The following is an 18,238-nucleotide window of genomic DNA, read 5'->3' on the forward strand; positions in this document are numbered from 1 at the left end:
TTCTGGTAAAGCCCTGCCTGCTAAAGAGGCTGTGATCACAAACTCTCTGGGCACTGGCATTTGTCACCATGATTGCAATTCACAGCAATACATAAACTTTTTAAAACGCTGTGAACATAGCTTCAGGGGGTTAATAAAGCTGCTTTCCAGTCCCCTAGCTCCTTCCATTGATAACTTATTCAAATTGTAATTGCTTGCAGTGTGCACCCTATATCACATAACTACTTCTGTTACATGTACTCCCTGGGGCCATCCATCACCCCTGCCTACCAGCAGAGTCCTTGTTCTTGCCCAGTGATGGCAGCCAGGGTACCTCTAACATGTGTGGGTTTGTGCCCAACCTCAGCTGACACCCTCCAGCCACAGTTGACTCTATCCTGCATTTAGCATTTCAAATTTCTTTTATCCTCAAATCCAACTCAGTGCATTGCTTACAAATCAACACTTCAGCAAGTACTTCCAACAGACCTATATATGTTACACATGGAAAAGAAGCTTTTTTCCCCACCTTTTCTCCCCTGGAAAACTCAAAGGCCAAGTTTCCTCTCATTCAAACAGCAGTTCCATCAGCCTAACTCCATATTTCACAGGTGGAAGTAACTGCTTCCTTGGCCTGGGAGTACAAATAGCAACATACTGTCAAAGGGCGTAGTAATGTCCTTTCCATTCAGGAAAAAGCACTAAGCAAAACTACATCTTCACAGCAGTTATAAGGCACAAAAATTTGAAAGGAAAATATTACAAAGGCAGATAAAACTGGGTAATCTTCCCTTGCCCACACTCCTGAGTAGTACACTTCAAGACTTACTAGTAGTACATGTTTTCATCTTTGTCATTAATTTTATAGCATTCAAAGTTATAGTAGTTTTTTTTCCTTAGATGCATAGGAGTGTATGCAGTCTGAAGACTTCCCAAAAGCATTTTAAATGAGATAGACTACACTAATAGCAAGGAGAGGCTGTGTCCTGGGGCAAGGAAAATTCAAGCTTGACTCAGATATGCAGCAGAAATCTCTGTGCTGTGTAAAGACACAGTAAATAAAATAGTGGGCCTTTTTCAACATGGCCTTTTTGGCTTTACTTTTGAGCCCCACACTTATCTCTGGCAGAAGGTCTGTGATCTGACCTGCAGCTTCCAGGCCTGGATGTCATAACAATATTTTGATACATCTTAATTGCAATACTTCACACCCTGAATTTCTAGTGAAGGCCTTTCTTTAGGAAAAGAATGACAAAAAATAACAAATACTGTAATTTAAAACTATCAAGATGCCTCAAAACATGTTGGTGTTTTGAAGGACCAAGGTGCTTCACCAAGAAAACAATTTTCTAACTGTTCTTCTTTACATACAGATCTTCATAGCACTGCATAGTGAGTTTTGCAAGCAAATCAATCCTCAAAGCATCCCAGAGTGCATGTATCAGGTGAACTTCACAGACCAAAAAATGCAAAAAATCAAGAGGGTGGGTTGTAAGGCATGCCCAAAGCTATACAGAAAGTGAAAGATCTGGTACTATTACTCTTGCAAGTCTTGATCTAACATCTACACCCAAGTACTCTCAAATGGTGAGTTCAGCCTCACAAAGGGGAACAAAACTAACAGAAACTGAGGACACATTTACCTGGTCATCAAGAGGCAACCCCAAGTCGCAAGCTGGTTAGATGTGAGCTAGTTCTGCCAAGAAGCAGTGTGGTCACCTTACCTCAGGTGTGGTGCTACACTAACAAAAGTCAAATTAAACTCCTGAGCATCAAGTGTCAAGATCTATTAACCATCCTGAAGAAAATTCTCACATCTGGATGACTTAGATTAGCAAATTGTGTGCCAATATGCTTGCCTATGCCAGAATATACAGCCATGCACTAGAAAAGCTTAGTCCTGAAACACATTTACCCTCACATCTATATGACTTCAGCAGATATTTTTTCAGTGATTCTGAGACAAGGTTAAGAAGTGGTTGGGATATACACTGGGACAGACAAGTCCCTTCATTTTCTGTATCTCTTAATGACCTGTCTTTCTCCTCCTCTAACGCCTGTTTGCTCTGTGGGTTTACATGTTTTATCTCAAGGATTGTCTCTCACTGAGCAGATGGATAGCACCAGGCTTAACACATCATTATAATTTCCCTAGCTGAATATTATACCAAAACATCCCCCCCTCCTCTAGTGACCACTCACTGAAATGGCTCAATTTAGTACTATAATATTACATTTGTTCAGAAACACTACACTGGCTTTTGGTACCGATATTCTTGGTGCTCTGCACATGTACTGAGCCAGCAGAGGTGCAAGCTACAAGGAAAATGTGGTGGGTCTTAAGCCAAAGCACTGTATTACTTTTTAGCTCATGGCTGATTAATTTAATGTATAAGAAAGGAAGAGATAAGCATTTAATTGTTACTAGAAATGGGGAAGCTGATCAGGGCTGAATTAGTAGAATCTGTGACCTAATTTCATTATTGTTCTAACATTCTAAAAACTCAGAGCCTGTGCTCCTGCCAAAATGAGACAGACTGCTCTTCAGACTGCCTTCTGCAATGCATTGTCTCTTCTTCTCCCTGTCAAAGTCATCATTGTTTCTAAAGAAAGGTGACCAGCCCATTAGGTTGCAATCACTTCTATGCTGCCAAAAGACACTCTTCCCTTTATTTTTTGTGCATTCAAACACTATTTTTCCTGGAGTATCAGACTTGAGGTTCTAGACTAATTTCATCCTAACAGTGACTGACAGCAGCTTCTCCAAGTGTCCCAGAATGTGCATGTGTACAAAGCACATGCTAGATATTGTATGCTATGTATTTATATGCTATCCCAAAGATATGTATGTTATCCTACGCAAGTCTTCAGAATAATCAAGTTGTAAGACCTTGGAATAACTGAGACAGGGTCGGATGCGACACTCAGATGTCCTAGCAGAAATCAACCTAGACCTCTGTTCCTCCAAACAGATTTTGTCCAGCAGCCTACCTCTAACACTGGGGACATGCCTTACTTTAGGGTAGAATCAGTGTTTTTTCCCCCAAAAAAACAAATATATTACCATCCCTTTACCTTCTTCACTTCCCTTTGGGAGATCATGCTCCACATGAGGCCAAAGGGAGGAGATTTTTTTCATTGTGGGGGAAAAAAGATTAGAAATAACAAAAAGGGAAAGGAAGTGGAGTAGGGAGAACAGTTTAGTCTTTGTTTCCTTTCCCTACCTCCCCCTTGCATGGGAAGAAGTCTGTTTGGAAAGCATTTGTTTGCAGTGGTTTCATTCAACAGGAGACCAAACACCTCAAACTCTTTCTGACACCAGTGGAGTTCAGGTTGCTTAGCTCCTTTTAAGTTAAAACCCTAAATATGAGAGAACCTGAGTTATTGTTTAGGAAGAAAAATAATAACTGATATTAGACCTGTCCCCTATCTGCCCCATCATTCAAGACAAATTATTTTTCTTCCTGGAGAACATCAAGTGTACCAAATTCTCCAGGCTGCTTATCCAACAGGAAACTTAACACTCCCGAGCAGGACTTCTTCGAAACAAGACTGCTTCTCCTTTGCAACTTATATTACCAGAGACTCTGTGATTAGCCTGATATTTTATCTCTGACACTGTGAAAAATATCACTGCCATAAACCCTGCAGTCCTTAGTAAAAGTGGAAGTACTTGGCAAAAGCTAATAAAATGAGGAACAATGACAGCAATCTCCAATGAATACCTGAGGAACAAATGAGCCAGCTGCCCACGCATATGCACACACACTGAAGTATTTTTTCTTCACATGGGGCATACACCAGCAGAAAATGTATCATAAGGACACTGCTATTTTAACTTCATGCCATACAAAGCACCAGCAGGGAAATGGATGAGGTGCTTTCACAGATCCTTAACTCCTGATTCACATTCCTCTTTACAAACTAAGTTTAGTATCTAGCTTACTTATAAAATGGTTCTGGTTTTTTTCTGGATTCTTACCAATGAGAGCAAGAAGAGGAGACTGTGTCTAACATTGTACAAATGCAACAAAACTTTCTGTTCTCTCTTTTACACCACATCTACTTTTCTTCAAAGTTTTGAGCAATAAAATAAAACAGCCGAAGAGTAAGGAAATAGGAAGTTGAAACACTTAGGGCTGTTCCAACCACTGGTGATGATCAGGGAAACACTTATGACAGTAGTTCCAGCTCTGGAAAAAGAGAAAGGGAAAAACTAAGCTATCTCAGCAGAGGAAACAGATATAGGCCTCTAATAGGCCTACTAATTCAGCTGGGACATCATGAAGCATTTTAAAGATGAGAGAAATTTTGAACCGTGGAAATACTGCAGCAATAACATGACCTTAAAGAGCTATTATTCAAAGTTCCTGAGAAAAATTGCTCACTGTTCTCTTTCACTGCTGAGTCTCTAGTATCAAAACTCTGAGAAATTCTGAAAATACAGGGTGTAATATTCAATTCTAGAAGTTACCAGCTGAAATCAATAGACCTGCACAAAGCTAGAAGACAGCATTCAGATTCAAGGAAAGAATATTTTGAAGGGATGGTGTCAAGGTCCATTCTTCCATTTCTTGTAGGGTTGGTCTTGCAGTGTTTAAAAGGGGCACTTTGGGGCATGCTCCAATTAAAAACATTTCTGTATCCAAGTTGTTGTTCCAGCTGCTATGCCTGCAGCATTTTGGCTGTACACTCCATTTGCTGTTAAGAAAGGTGTTTAATATCACAATTAGAAATTTCTTCAGTTTTTGGAAAATGAAGTGTAGTCTGACAATATACTCATATGACTACTTTTAATTCTATTAAAACACTTTTAACTCAAGAGTTGTGTGGCAGTACTCACACCCATAGGAAGCCTTGTTCCTCTTATCAGTAAATCAAGAAAGTCTCTTTTCTTTGGACAGTAATTCAGCAGCATTTTCTCACAGCTCTGAATTCTCCATTCTCCCTTCTTCTTGCAAAATCCTACTGATGATCAATCTCACTAAGCGTATTAATATGCTCACCATATTTGGCCTTAGCTTATTTACATTACTCTACAGCTTCATGTGATCCAGTTTTGGTCTGCTCCTTGAAAGATAAGTCAAAGCCTCTGTACAGATGAAGTCATTCTGCAGCAATGTCTGTCACCAGAGTACCTGTCAACATATTTGCACAACTCACCTACAGATGCTCATTCTTAATATTAAGCCTTCAGTTGCTTATTTTTGCAGATTTCAGAGAAAATAACTGAAGTTGCATCCTTTAGCTGGAACTTGCCTGTATTTAATACTCCTACACTTGCTTTCTCGGAGATCTAAAGAAATTAAGGAGAAACAGTCAGCCATGCAGTGCCTGAGCTCCTTTGAAGTAACCAGAGGCAAGGACCTCTAATGAGACCACCCATCCCTTCCTTTTCACAGCAGGACTGAAATCCACCACCTAATTTTGCTGTCAGAAGAAAAGAGTAATCAGTCATTGCCAGCTAAGGTAACTATTCATAGTGATGACCTACATGAGAAAATGTAAAGACACAATTTTCAACTCCCCAGCTAAACAGATCCTTCCATATAAATCTGCTGCCATTAAAAAATCAAGAATTACTACAGTGATGAGGATGGTACATCCAAGAATTATAGAATGGCTTAGGCTGGGCAGGACCTTAAAGACCATTTAGTTCAACCTCTCTGCCATGGACAAGGACACCTTCCAATAGACCAGGTTGCTCCAAAACCCATCCAACCTTTGAACATTTCCAGAGATGGGGCATCCACCATTTCTCTGGGCAACCACTGTTCCAGTGCCTCACCACCCTAACAGTAAAGAATTTTTTTCCTAATATCCGACCTAAACCTACTCTCAGTTTGAAACCATTCTTCCTTGTCCTATCACTACATGCCCTTGTAAAACATCCCTCTCCATCTTTCTCGTAGGCTCCCGTCAGGTATTAGAAAGCTGCAATTAGGTCACCCCAAAGCCTTCTCCTCTCCACGCTCAACCATTCCAATTCTCTCAGAATTTCTTCAAAGGAAAGGTGCTTCATCCCTCTAAACATCTCAGTGGCTTCCTCTGGACTTTCTTCAACATGTCCATGTCCCTTCTGTGTGCGGGACCCCAGAACTGGATGCGGTTCTCCAGGTGGGGTCACATCAGGACCAAATAGAGGGAAAGAATAACCTCCCTTGACCTGCTGTCAACACCTCTTTTGGTTATTAATAAATAATTCCATCGTTTTTGAAGACATAATGTCTCTGTTGTCTCACAATCATAAACCTAAATATAAGATTCATCAGTACTTGTGGCCTTCCACTTTCTGACCTTCCAACCTTCTCTGAACTACCTGCTTCCTACACCATTCATTTATCAAGAAGACTCTTCTTTGATATTGATTATCCTTAGTTCCCTGACTCCAAGACAGTTGTCTTGATACACCCCACCACAGAGTGTGGCCTCTGGGATTACACAGGGAGGCCCCAGTCAGCTCCTGTCCCAAGACCTGAGATTTATCCATGCCCAGTCTCCTTTTGGCTTGGCATTATCTGCTGTGCCAATGGTCTGAGTCATTCCCTTTAAGATGCAACAGCCCCAAGGTGGGACTGACAGACTGTGATGAAGAGGGACAGAAGAAGGGGATAGATGCTCCCTTTATTTTGTCATTGCATTTACCCAAGCACTGCAAGGGAAATGTTACCAGGAAGCTGTTAAAGGGCAGCTTTTTCTGGAGTCACCGATACATCTCCGTGTGACATTTACTCTGTGAGGAATGATTTATCCCTTCAGAAGGAAAGGCCTGAGTCACAGCTCAGCAATAACAAGTAAATCACCTTCTGGAGGAAGATAATGGCTCTGCCTACCATAGGGCTCTTTAAAATTTATCAGACAAAACTCTACCCCATTCTTGATGAATACTTAAATTTCATGTTTAGAGTATGTATGGTATTAATGCCCAAAAATATCTCAAGAATATCTCAGATTTATACCCTCCTCTGCTACTAATTCCCTACGGGACCCTCTTCCTCCTCTTCCCCTTGGAAGACAAGACACTAATCATTCCCTAGCCCACACAGTAATTGTGGGAACACAGCCAATACTGACAAATCTGACTCACAGATTGGAAGTGCCATTGGGAGAGTAAGGAGTAGCAGCCTCTCACTTTTCTACTACTCCAACAGAAACATAATAGAAGAGCCAGGATCAGGAGAACAGACTGATCTGTACTGAGAAACTTCCTAGCACAACATTCTTCCTAGCACTACAGAGCCTGACAGAAGAAAAAAAAAATGGAAAAAAGACAGAACATAAACGCAACAGTATTAATAAATTATATTCACTATTAGAATGCTCTTTAACACCTTTCCCCATGTCTTATCAGGTTACAACAACTTATGTTCTGCCCCAAACTGCCTGCTATTCACTATAAGATTATTCTCCAGTGATGTATTCTCATTATTTAGCCTAATCCACTTTGAAGCGATTTGAGCTCCAGTTTCTGCACAGGTTTAACTTTGATCACTTACAAGTGGAATCCTCCAGATATACACAACATCTATGTAAGTACAAGAAAAATCACAGAAGAAACACAAGGTCACAGCTAAGCATGTACTGGAAAAGCTCTACAGTGTGACCTAGACAGAATTACCAGAGGAAAGAAGAGAAAGATTTATACCTATTTACATTATCCTTTCAAACCAGGAGCAATTTCCCCTTACTCTAAAACACTAAAATTTCCCATGAGATTTGCTCATATAAAAGATGCAAAATGAAACTTTAGCTGCAACCCCTTAAGCCTAAAACATGACAACACAGCATTAATGGTGTCTTGTTTTATTATTACTAATAAACCCTCTCTCAGACAGGATTAAATGCCAAAGGGAAGTCCAGTAGTTGTACCTCCACAAGGGAACTTGAGTGTCCAGGAATTTCCTGGCATTATTCACTGCTGCAAAGACAAGAGTCATAAAAGACCAGCAGAGCCTGAAGTCAAATATTCTCACCTGCAGCAATGGTGCTTGAGAGCCAGCATGTACACCCTGTAGTCACTACAAAAGTTTCCTTAAAGTTATAGGATCCTGATGTGATCAGAGCTTAAAGGTACATCAGTCCATGCTTGTATATGTGGGTGAAGCATCACAAATACTTTACTCAAAATTAAGCCAAATATATTTTTGGGGTGGACAAAATGAAAAGCAAGGACACAGGACAGACTAGGGAAAGTAAAAATTTCAAGTTATCCACCCTACCTTTTTTGGTGGCCTTTTCTCCCTCCTGCCTCCCACTTTGAACATGCAGTCTCATAATCTTCTGGGCTGCAGTACACCATGCCCACTCCCAGCAACATCCCTGGGAAAAAGGTCTCTCCTTCCACAGCGTCCAAGATCTGGTTCTTTGGTTACTCCTGTCAGTATACTCCCATGGCCACATTGTGCTGCAAAACCCCTCTCTACTAAAACATTATTGGGCCCCCTGCACACTCCAGAAGTCTTCTTCCTCAGCCTTATGATCCAGGTCTCCCAGTGGAACACATTTTCCTTGTGTCTTGTCTGAACCCATCCATTGAAGGAGAGAATGAATTTTAAGGAGACAGTGGCATTGTAAGCAATAAGAAAAATCCTGTCTGCCATCCAATCATTAAAAATTCTGCTTAAGGAAGAGCAACTGCATTTGGCTGGGTATCACATGTCACTATAAACACTGCTCTCTTCTAGGAACAGCTGCAGACTAACTGCACTAGCCTGTGAAAAGCCGTTCTCTATCAGAAGTAGCCCAATGATGGCCAAAAGGTCAAGAACTAGAGAAAAACACACCTTCCTACACTTGGCCAAAATGCATACCCTGCAGCCAGTCAGATCAAGAGTTCTTTGATTACACTGTGAGATAAATCCATCTGCAAAAAAAGACCCTATTGCAGGGGAACAGTGTCTTGAGAACAGACAAAAAATAACTGATAGAAGAAAATCACTGTTCTAGGCAAGTGATGCCATGCTGTCACTCTGTGTTTAAGCATACATATACCACTTGGCTGATGTGAAGCTTGCATTTGGTAAGAATGAAAAGAACAAATGGGAAGCATAATCAAATCCAAAAGTGGCCTGGAAAGAATATGCAATACATACCATTTGCTTATTTGCAAGTGGACCCGTCATGTCCCCCTGCTCAGTACTTGCTGCGGTACCTACTTAGGCAGCTTTTATGGTCTTCTGGAAACAATAACAAAAGTTAACAGACTTCAGATCAACACAGAATTATTATTTTTTTATTACAGTTCATCAGTGGTAAATCACTCTTATTCCCCTCTTAAGAGACAAAATCTGATAATATTTATTCTGGGGCATGTCTCTAGTTACTTGGAACAATCGGCTTCTTGAAGGACAATACAGGAAGTCCTTTTTCCTGAGGAGTGTTGGTAATAACCACTGAACAGGTCAGAAGACACGCAAAGGCAGCCATGACCAGTATCACTACAGCAGAAATATGCATTCCCATTAGTAACACTGGATGACATGATCCACAAAGTTTATTCTGATATATGATTTCACTTCATCAGTGAGGAGGCTTTCAGATATTCATTCCTTTCTAAACCAAAAGAGTATAAGGATTAGTTTTTTGCAACTACTAGAGAGCTCTTCAGAAAGCAGTTCTTTGATATTGGCAACCAGAAGAGCTGCTGGCACTTTTGGGGGTCTCAGAACAAGGTCACTTGGTCATAATGCTCTTTTTCCATCATTGTTCCTTTTTATCATTGTAAATATTTAAGAGCTTCTTTGTACTGATCCACCGAACTTATCTCTCTTCGCCTGCCATTGCAAGCCCTTGGATGCTCCATGAATCCAATGTCCAGACTGTTTGCTCCACTGCACAGAAATGCCATCATGCTGAGAGTCGTTTGGCAACACCTGCCAGTGATGACTCTGTTTTATAACAGTCCATTAGCACGAAGTTCTTAATGAAAATGAAAGCTGGTAATGAAGCCAAAAGGCAGCAGCAGCCTCTAGTCTGGGGAGGGTAATTAAGCTAGAAGAGATGGAGTGACTGAAGAACAAAATCAACACACAGAAAAAGAAAAAAGAGACCTGGTAGTGCATTAGCACTAATGTAGTTATGGCAAACCATCCAGTTTCCTTTATGAAAGTATTTTGTTTGCATTTTGTGGACTATTTTTTAATTGCTAGCTGATACAACAACAGCTTATTGCTCCCTTAGAGATACACATGTCACCTAGAGCAACACACACACAGGATCTCAACATGGAGCAGATGAAGAACCTCTGGAAAATTATGGAAATCTATATACCTATATTGTGATACAGCTGAGGTTTGGAGAAAGGAAAAAAATTTAAGTTATCGTCCTCTAAGTTGCCATCTCATGTTCACTAGGTGTGGAAGAGAAAGACTCCCCAGAATGGCTTACTTTCAATAAAATTGTCAGAAGTCAGTGGCTTGCACCTTTTCACTTGCTAAAATACTCTATAAGCTGTTGCTGTAGTGCTCATTGCTAAGATGTTCTCTCTTGCTACTGGACCTAGAAGACCTTTAACCAATTGAACAGTAACCTTTCTACATAATTTCTCTGAGATAACCCCAGGATAATTCCTACTTCTCCTGTGTATTTATGCTCCATATGTGTTTGGAGATAGCTTTCATATCTTGCCACTTTCTCAGCATGAAGACCTAGCATACATACAAGGCCTTTGTCTGCTCCCTCTTAATCAAGTCATGCACAATCTTAATCATCAACCCTTTAACATACTTAAAATTTGCTTGACATATGTCCACCTTACAGTATTTAAGGTCCTTAAAAGTTTTGCCTAGGTGCAGTTTATCAGGTCTCTTTACAGATTAATTATCCACCTACTGCTTCATGAAGGATGTCATGGCACTTAGAAAACAGCATAAATGTTGCCTGTCCACACTGATGATTGCAATTCTTCCCATTCTACTCAAATCTACACATTTCATTAATATGTCATTTCTTCCCCTCTTTGTGATCACTAAGGAAAGCCCTGGACAGAAATGACAGTAACTTCCAAATTTTCTGGCATTCTCAGTTCATGAAAATGCTGTTGCATTTTGAATTACTAATTTATTTTAGAAAACTCATGTTAAAGCCAAATTTTAATTGTGAGGTTTTTTTAAAGTAGGGAATTTTGTCAAATAACACATTTGAGTTTAAACAATCATTATCTTCTGTTCATCCACTAATTTTGTAACTGAGTCCAAAAGCAATCAAATGTCCTTTATGAGTTTTGTTTATTAAATGCTACTGATAATTGCTCATGGTTCTGTTATTCCTTATAGTTACAAAGTCATTATTTTTAATATTGTTTCCATTATTTTATTAAAGGCTGATAATGCTTTTAAGAAACAGTTTGAAAGTTAATTTATTTGATAATTCTTTGTTTGGGGAACAACTCAAATTAAGCCATGCACAGAATCTAACTGTTGAAAAGCTGCCATAGTTTTTGATTCTCCTAAGAGTGTAATATAAAGACCAGAACAACACAAGCAGACAACAACTAGAGGTTGTATTATGATCATTATGCTATTGTAGTACAATTAAGGCATACACACCATGTACCACAACTTCTAGAAAAATCCAGAAAGGTTTAACAGCCTCACAGAACAAAAGACTGATGATCCCACTGTCTGTGGGCTTGGCTAATTTTTATGTACTTTATTATCATCCCATACAGCACAAAGGTATCTCATAGACTTCACAGCCTCACACAATAGAAATCATTATAGGAAAGGTGTACTTAAATTTTTTCTTTGAAGTAATGCCTGAAAGGTGGCAGGGAAAGAGTTAGAAAGGGGGAAATACGAATCCCCAATGCCTTGTGATAGAACAAGAGGAATTTTCACTTTCCTGCTCTAAGCAGCCCACCATGCCAACACATGACAGCAAGAGGTCCTAGGAATGGATTCGAGACTCTGACACTCCCTGCTCCATCCCCAAATTCATATGAACATTTCTAAACATTTCCAGCAGGGGCACCAGCAGAGAGCTCTGCCAGATAGCAGAACAGCCTCCTGCCTGCTTTGGCTTGGATATCACACCCTGGGAAAACTGGGATCTACAATCAAACCTCTTTAGGAGTGGATTGAATAACTGGCTCTGTTTACAGCCGTTCATGTGGCATCCCAGCCACCACCAGGTAAACACCTGAACCTAGGGAGTCACTGGCCTGTAACTGGAGACCGGCCATGTAATAAATATACTGCTCAATAAAAAGACAGATAATCTTGTAATAAGAGACTCATGAATCAATCTTCTTGTTTCAGTGTTTCCTTCCTTTCTTCAAAGCACTCTCTTAACCAAGTGAAATCTTTATGTACAATGAAGTTAATCTCCCCATTTCCTGGCAAGCCAGCGTCTCAAATGCAGTAGGGACTTTTTCATTATTATATGCCTATGAAAGACTAGGGAAATGCAACAGTAGCAAATTCTACATTGCCTAAGAACAATATCATTGCTTAGGCCAACTTCTAAATGGGGCTTTGATGTGACTTGCTGTACCTAGAGTGTTCAACAGCTCTGTGCCAACAGGAATCTGAGTCTCTGGGCTCTGTTCCCAGACTTAGTAGTTCACCCTATCTCTGTGGAAAATCAGGTAGTCTCTGTCCTTCACTGTCTTCTGTTAAATGGAAAATACTAAGTGCTCTGAGTGACTACACAGTACCTCCTGCTCACAGCTCTGCCAGTGTATCTTGTTTCTAGCTCTGCTACCCCATAACTTGCTGAAGTCCAGAGTGCTGCTAACTGTCCCTCTACTTGCTGAAGGTCCAGAGTGGTGTGCACTAACCTAATGTTGAGCCTGAGCAGCAGGATGGCATCAGTGGCCTAGACCAGGGCACCAGCAGGACCCAGCACTGCATGGCAAGTCAAAGCAAGGCACAATTGGGGCTTGAGTGGTAATGTTGTAGGACAAAATAAAACAGCTGTACTACAGCTCCAAGTCTAGTCACACAGGCAGGGTAACATAAGGAGACACTTTAAAATGTGTTTGGAATAGATGGAAAGATACTGACAGTTATTCTGATAAAAATGTACTTGGAACAAAATAGATTTTTTTAATCATAGCTATCCATCAATACAAACAAGGTAAAGCAAACTGACACACTGAGAATAAAATCAGAATAAAATATACAAGAGAAATAATGACCACCAGATAAAAAGAGAACAGAAGCTTAGGCAATCATCATCATGGAACTGCTGAAGGAGAATACTGGATTTATCATGGAAAAGTTTTATTCATAACTTCTGAAAATTCATATTCTACATGGTCAAAGCTCTGGGAACTCACTGTTCCTGTCCCCAAGGTGACCCATGAGCCAAAGAAACTCCAATCAAAGGCAACAAATGCATTATAAGAGAGAAAGAGAAGCATTAAATGAATTATGTGAAGGTTTAATAAAAAAATATCAGAGCTCTCAAAAAAACATTCAGCAATGCCCATGCAATAACTCCACCCAAATTCTTTGTGTGGACTCAACAGGGCACCATATCCTCATTTCCACTTATACCCCATCTTAGTGATGCCTGACTGTCAACTTACAGTAGGGCAGAACTGCTCCAACTCAGAACCACAATAAGAGTAAAGTCAGGATATGTCTGATCCTTGTCACAAAAGCCATGACAACAAATATTAACTGGCTCTTTTTTGGTACATGTACCATAGAAGGGGAAAGACCATACAATCACAGCCATTGTTGTGACTGTGGTCCCTAAGAAGAGAGTTGAAAGATTTGAGTGAATGGGGGCAGCACACACAGTGCTAAAACACAGAGTGAGAGCAGTAGCAAGGGTAGGACAAAAAAAGTCTCTGCCTGGGTCTCGTCTGTGCAGAAGATCTCACACTAAGATGATATGTTAGGTGTCTGTCAGTCATGGCTGCTGCTTGGGGAGCAGCCAGCAGTGACTTCCAAAATCTGCAGACTGCAGAGGAGAGCAAGCAGCAGGTTCAGAGGTAAGATACAGCCCCAAGGTGGGAAGGCAGCCCAACCAATATTAACTTGCCTGTCTCTGGCTTCAACTAGCCTGCGTAGAAATAGAGAACATACTTCTGTTGCAAAGAGAACATCCATTTCTTTCCTGGAAACTATGTTCCTTCAAACAGTACAAGCTGCAGCTAATTAGTCTCAGGGACAGACAATTTAGTAGGGCCTGTATTGACAGGACAGGGAGTAATGGTTTTAAATTAAAGTAGGGTAGATTTGATTTAGATATGAGGAAGAAATTTTTCACAATGAGGGTGATGAAACACTGGAACAGGCTGCCCAGAAAGGTGTTGGATGCTCCACCCCGGAAACATTCAAGGTCAGTTTGAATGAGGCTCTGAGCAACCTGATCTGGTTGAAGATCTTCTGTTTTCCAGCGCTATTTGCTTCCTCAACACCACAGCAGAGTTTCTCTCAGGATCTACAGGCAGCGCTTCACTGTAAACCCGTGCAGTGCCAGAATCAGAAGATGTGAACAGCAAAGCTAAAGATGAACTCAACTCTTAGCCTAGGGCTCCTGCCCAAAGTCCAGGCTCCCATCAGGGGTGACTTGCCAGGCCCTGGAAACACAAGCCAAACTCCAGGCCAGTTTGCAGGTAAAGTGCAGCATCACCCAGCCTTGCAAAACTGTGTTGCCCCCACAGTCTGGGCATGCCAATCCCATGGGGCAGTTTCTCTTTTCACCCCAAAAGGGGGCTGGGCCCCCATTTTCTACCAGCATTGTGTCTGCCCATTACACAGAGGGAGAAGTAATAGAAGGACAGAAATTACTCAAAACATCTGAAACCATTTGTGACCACACCGTGGGGCATAAGAATACAGAGAATCCTTTTCTTTTGTACTTACTACCCAAAAACCTAGTACACTTACAGAGTAATTAATTTAGTTTCATGCAACATTAGACAAGAAACTTATCACCACTTCCATTTCACACATGGACAAGCTAAGGTTCACTGTGGGCAATCAGAACAGCCTGAAGCAAAATCAGAGCAACCAAGAACTGAACTGAAGACTGTAAATCTTGTGCCTTAACACTACCTTTCCTTTTTCAGCATGACCTCCTCCCAAGCTGAGATGCTACTTTTCCATATTCAAAGGTATTATTTTCCTCCCTAGAGAGACCTGAAGGCTGAGCTGGCTTCTCTTCTTTCTTTCTGCTTTTAGAAAAAAAAAAAAAAAAGAAAAAAAAAAAGAAGAAAAAAAAAAAGAAACCATATCCACAAACACTCCAAAGGCAGTCTTATTTAATCCCAATGTAATTCCCACTGCTTTTTCTTAATCCTTTCACCTGTGAGATAATTGCCAGCATTCTGGGAAGAACTCAATGCTAATCATAGACTTGCATAAAAAGAGACAAAGAACCAGATAAAAGAGTCTAAAGGAAATCACAAGGCCTGATTTAACCATGCACACACATATCCATTCCAGACACCCTGCTGAACTAGCCTCTTTCACAACAGATGAAAGGTCTGCTAATGGGCCTGGAGGAGAAGGCCATAAAAAGCTATCTCAGTAAATAGAAGCTTTAGTCTTCTCCTACTGCATTGTGGAATGAAACATCACAAAAATCAAATACCAAAATAGGCTACCAATTTTAATATCTGGTTGCCTAATACTCAGCAAAAAATATCTTTCCATCCTATTCTGTCCAGAAGACCAATAGTCACACCAGATTCCTCTTCCACCACTTTAGCTGGGACTCCCAGATAAGAGTATGCATGTTTCTACTACTCTTCCTCCTGCTTTCCTTCCCTCTTTCCATTGCTGATGCACTTCCTTTCACTGAAAAAACATTTCCACTCCTTGAACAATTTAAGTGTCTTAATTCTTTTCCACTTGCCCTTAAATTTCATGCCTTCGAAGAGAAAGCCTCATTGTCTCTGTGTGCTCACATTTACTTTCCCAACAAAATCCTTACACAGCACACTCAGGGCACCTTTGCATTAGGATAGGTTATTTCCTTCTGTAGAATTTTTTACAGAGAATATGTGTCATTTCCCTTTGTAAAATATGACTGCTATGTCTGTGGTCATGTACATGTTTATCAACAGGTAAATACAGTTTTAATCTTTTTAGAGTATTGCTTTAGCAAGTGGAATCTAATTGGGAGAGTCCTTGGTATAGGAGGCAAGTTATGTGGTGGTTTATAAAATAGATTGCACTGGTGCTTAGAGAAACAGGAAAGGACAAGAGAACTCTGGCATTTATTGCCTGTTCTTCTCCAGCTCTCTCCATCTCTGTGTGGTTCTGCTCATTCAACTGTAAAACAAGGAAAACAAATAATTAACCTTCTTGCTGGACGGATGTGAAGCTGAATGATAATGCTCTGTACTGGCTGTGTATTGTTTTCAGGACACGCTCTAGGTGTCAATGCAGCAGCTCCTTGTGCAGTGGTGAATGGCTTCTGTCCTCACTCCATTGCTGCAGAGGCACAAAGACCCCAAAAATTCACAGGGAAAGTCAGCTGCAGAGCCAGGAACACAGCTCTCACTTCTGAGGCCTCTTCAGTAAGCATGATGCTGAGCAGGAATGTACTCCGAGTATTTATAAGACACCACTTCAGGAGGCGAACTGTCAACATGCTACATGTGCTCTGCTGATGACAAACAATCAGCACACACACAAAAAAAGCGTTTTCATGAGATTCACAGATAGATATGGCTGGAAATAGCACAAGGGAAGAAAAGCAATCACTCATTAGAGTGGAGGCCATAATTCAGTATCTCTTCAGATGAACTGCTGAGAAATGGCCAACTGGAAATCCCAGCAAATAGAGCTGTAAAAAGCTCAAGGCCAGAAAGAAGGGAATCAGTGTTTATCCACTGAGCTCATCAATGTGAAAACTTGTAAAGAGGTTTCAAGCTCCAAAATCAGTCAGATGGGAGGAGAGTCAAAGACAAAATGATTTCTGAAATAAATTTATTTTCAGTTATTTTTGGAAGACAAAAAGAAGGGACGTTGGTACATTGGAAAGCTGACAAAAATCATTATTCTCTATAAATTGCTTTGACATTGTATATGCAGTGACCTTCACAGCACTACCAGTTTAATGGCATTTACTTCAGCAGTAGCTGATTTCACTATTAAACAGGGATGCATAGCACAAGATTACACAACTAAATCACTCTTGTAAATATTTAATATCATTGCCTTTCTTTTTTTTCCCTTTTAACAAATCACTACCAAAGGCAGAGCACACAGTAGAAAATACATTTATTTATTCTATCCTGGAAAAAGCTTAGTGCTCATGCATTTTATCTATCTAGTTCTCCAAATGACTTTGACACTTGAAAGCCCTTGTGATCAAAACAGTCTGAAGGAAGGCAATTTTGCAACCATTTAAGAACTGATTTCATGCACTGATCAACATTTACAAAACTTGCCTGATGGAATAGCACAAAGTTTAACCCAGCAGATTGATAGCAAACACCTGAAGGAGAAAATTAGTAAGAAAACTGCACTGGTTTAAATAAAAGTACCTTAGAAGACAAAAAGAAAGAAAATCAGAGATTCTCTCTCCACTCTTCTCTTCCCCAACACCAAAAAAACAGCATTTGGGAAATCAAAGGGAACTCTCATAGAACTCTCATTCTCTCATTCTGCCTGATAATACAATAAGTGCATCCACCACATAATACTTTCATACCATTATGGATGTACAGTGCAGCATAGCAGGAAATTGTGTCCACAGATTTCTCTTAAAATATATCTGTTTTAAAGACAGAGTCAACAGACAGAACAAATAAAGTACAAGAATGTGGCAAAGAAAAATTACTAGTGTGTATAGTACAATATCTTGTCTCTAGTGTAATAATGTCTCTAGAATAATATCTTAATATAAAATTTACTGATAAATTTAAATGCCCAGACTGGAATAGAGTACTTTAAGTATAGCAAGTAATTTCTAAAGAGAAACTTACAATCTGAACATTCTGATTTTTCCAACTTTAGGTAAAGATTTTTTCCACAATCTGGCACAAATGGTCTGTCACAGTGTGGCAAAAATGATATTCTGTTCAAACTGCCAATGATCAGTGACATAAAGCTTTCTTTGTAACACTATTTCATGAGACAAGTAACAAAGTTATGGTTTTTTTCAGCAGTTTAACAACGGGGTGAAAAATCAATGGATATTTACGAAGTGAAAAAATTCAAGGGAAAAAATAGTTTGGAAAACCGAAAGATAAAAAACACATGTAGAATGCAGCTTGCACACATGCCTACAGACTTCTCTGAGACTGTCTGCAGAGTAAGACTAGCCAAAATAAATATGAAAATGGTCAGAT

General features: G+C 40.1%; 1 protein-coding gene across 3 annotated transcripts in view; it reads right to left on the minus strand.

Annotated features, from left to right (window-relative positions):
* NRXN3 (neurexin 3) overlaps window positions 1–18,238 on the minus strand; it is a 964,874-nt gene that overhangs the window by 841,519 nt on the left and 105,117 nt on the right. The window lies entirely within an intron of this gene.

The sequence above is a fragment of the Zonotrichia leucophrys genome, chromosome 5 (assembly GCF_028769735.1).
Source record: "Zonotrichia leucophrys gambelii isolate GWCS_2022_RI chromosome 5, RI_Zleu_2.0, whole genome shotgun sequence".
Classification (NCBI taxonomy): domain Eukaryota; kingdom Metazoa; phylum Chordata; class Aves; order Passeriformes; family Passerellidae; genus Zonotrichia; species Zonotrichia leucophrys.